The sequence below is a fragment of the Quercus suber genome, unplaced genomic scaffold (assembly GCF_002906115.3).
Source record: "Quercus suber isolate HL8 unplaced genomic scaffold, Cork oak 2.0 scaffold_407, whole genome shotgun sequence".
NCBI lineage: Eukaryota > Viridiplantae > Streptophyta > Magnoliopsida > Fagales > Fagaceae > Quercus > Quercus suber.
In genome coordinates this window covers 256,814-259,828 of record NW_027069858.1, presented here as the reverse complement: position 1 = coordinate 259,828, position 3,015 = coordinate 256,814, and the positions used below count along the sequence as shown (strand labels likewise).

Sequence of the window (3,015 nt, the reverse complement as noted above, 5' to 3'; positions counted from 1 at the left end):
CATTCTAAGGTTCTGAGGTACCACTGATTTCCCTCCTCTATTCCCTTGGGTACCAATGCCTATGTCGTGCCAGCCATTTCGGTGGCTGGTCCATTCCTTATTTTCTTATAACTTTCTTCTTTTTATACCTTTTCCCCAAAAGCTCATTGCTGACTTTCCTTTCTAGGGTGTCCTTAGAGAGCTAACTTCTAATCTCTCTTCCTTCAAGGCTTCTACACCTCACCTTTTCAGATTCAGCTTTTTTGGCTATCTTTCCTTTTGTCATTTTTTCGGAGTGAGCTGATTCCATCTCTGCAAGGTTGAAAGTTTTCCCAACTACTTCCTTTCGTGGTTCTTCCTTTTGGGTTTCTCGAGGTACCAGCCCTTTGTTCATTAATTGTTAGTCCCAAGTTCTCTGATTCCTTTCTGCATCATTGGGTGGCTGATAAAGATGTATCTGTTCTTCGTTTCTTGTGTTTTTTGGGCATTTCTTTTGAGCTGTCTTAATCTCATCCTAGCTTTACTGCATGTCTTGAGGACCCTGGGCTTCTGGTAGTCCCTGGGTATCCCAGTCTAGTTCTTATCACTAGACTCCTTTTTGATTTTCTGGTTTTGATAGAATGGGCTTCTTCCTTTCTTTCCTTCATTTTTTCTAAGGCCTATCCCTTCATGGGTTCTGGACTTTAAATGGACTTGTGCCTACCATTCCTTTCTCTTGTGGTGAGCTCAACCCTTTTATATGAGGCTTGCCCACTGTGCTATTTTGGGCCTTGGTGTTATAACTTTTTAGACCTCAACACTTAGTAAAATCGTCAACAAAAATGACATAGAATCTATAGCCAAGTACAAATGTAATAAAAGTAAGGCCCCAAACATCACTATGAACCAACTATAAAGGAGAAGTACTTGACATAACATACTTTGGAAAAGGAAACTTGTGCATCTTAGCACTTATACAATATGTACACTATGAACAAATGTTATCATTAACAGAAATTTTTACAGTATTATTGAAAGAAGACAAGGCAAAATGAAGGAGCTTGGAGCAAGGATGTCCAAATCTTTGATGCCTTAGCAGTGCTTGAGGAGAGACTGCAGTATTGACATAGGATTGGAAGGCAAAGAATGAAGGAGGAGTAGGATCAGCAAATAGTTAAGAGCAAAGAGGGATTGGATAGACACCATTCTTACTCTAGCCTGGATAGAGAATCTTCCCCATAGGTAAGTCCACAATTAAGAACTGAGTAGCATCAAAATAGCAATAAGCATTATTTTGTAAGCAAATTTTATGGACAAACAGCAAACTGGAAGCCAAATCAGGTACCCTAAGGATATTGTCTAAACAAAATTGAGGAGAAAGTGTAAGAAGCTTACCATTTCCAATATGAGTCACTGGCAATTCTTGCCCATTGCCAACAGTAACAGATTCATTCCCTGTAGTGGCCTGAGAGTGTAAAGAAAGCTGAGATAAATTTGGAGTCACATGATCTGAACATCCTATATCAGTGAGCTAAGTAGAGGTAGATGCTGAAGCAGAATTAGCAGTTGTAGATGCTGCCATAGAACTAGCTGCCATAGATGCTAGTTTAGTGGAAGCCTGTCTGCCTTGATAGGCAAAATTCATGCGATGATAGCAGTCCAATGCAGTGTGACCATTCTTGCCACAAATTTGACAAGTAGGTCTTGAATTCTGATATTGACCTTGAACCTGATTTAAGTGAAAACCAGAACCAGTCTTAGAGGATTGAAAACCACCATTCTTAAACTGAGAATGTGATTGAAAACTAGGAAATTGAGAAGTAGTATTGGCAATCGTAGAGGATTGACCAAGATTGAAACCAAAATTGGTATTTATAGATGTTTGACCATTATTGAAACCAAAATTAGGGCCAAAATTGTTAAAACCTCTGCCATGACCCCTCTGATTACCATTCCTGCCTCTACCTCTATTATTGTTCTGATTAAACCCACTTTGAAGAATCATACCCATAGAAGTATCCCTAGACTCAAATTTCTTCTTAATAGCTCTCTCTTCAGCATTTAACAAAGTATTTAACTCTTCTATGGTAAACACATCATTCCTAGTTCTTATTGCTGAACAAAATGCACCATATTCTTGAGGCAAAGTTTCTAAATCTAGGTGTATAAGCTCTTCTTCATCAATGAAAACAGCAACAGAACTCAATTTATCCCTAACTTCTTTGATTCTTTAAAAGAAATTATTAGTGCTTTTAGAACCTTTCTTAATACTCAACAATTCATTTCTCAGACTTAAAACATGAGATTGAGATACAAAAGAAAACCTTTTCTCAAGCATATTCCAGACTCCCTTCATAGACTTTTGACCCACTATAATGGCTAAGATTGATGTAGACAGAGTGGAGTTGATGATGGTGAACAAGGCTTGCTCTTGATTCTTCCAACTAAGATACTTAGGGTTTGGCTCACTAGTAAAGCTTCCAGAACTATCCTTCAAGAAAGGATCAGATGCTACACATGAACCATCAACAAAGCCTATCATGGCATAAGCTTCAAGAATCACAACAATTTGATGTTTCCAGACCATAGAGTTGGTGAAATCTAGCTTCATTGTCATCATACTCGCCATATTAGATAAGAGCAGCAATGATGGATTCACTAAAGAATTCGTAGGAGTAGTTGTTGTAGTGGAAGTGGAAGGTGTTGTTGAAGAACTAGAGCTCGGAGCAGAAGCCATTAATGGTGGCTCTGATACCATGAAAAGCAATATAAAGAAATGAAAAATATGAAGAAGCAGAGAGAGAGAGTAGAGAAGAGAGCAAAGAAGAAAAGCAAATTTGATGAACTAATTTTGAGTTTCTTGATCTGATTGATTCACTGAGGCCAATACATATACATAACCAATTCCGTAAAGTTTGGGATCACTATAACTAAGTATATTATGACTCATCAAATGCTTACACGTGGACTTGCAACAATAACTAACTTTACTAATACCATTAGCATAAGCTACCTACAGCTTAGACTACTCTACTACAGGTCGTTTTCTTTCAGCCT

At 38.0% G+C, this 3,015-nt stretch overlaps 1 long non-coding RNA gene across 1 annotated transcript; it reads right to left on the bottom strand.

The window, feature by feature from the left end:
- Nucleotides 1-783: 783 nt before the first annotated feature.
- LOC136062374 (uncharacterized) lies at nt 784-1,716 on the bottom strand. Its single transcript, XR_010624141.1, has 2 exons — nt 1,354-1,716; nt 784-1,219 (listed from the first exon to the last, which is right to left on the bottom strand). It is a non-coding gene; the product is annotated as an uncharacterized LOC136062374 (long non-coding RNA).
- Between the last annotated feature and the right edge of the window lie 1,299 nt (nt 1,717-3,015).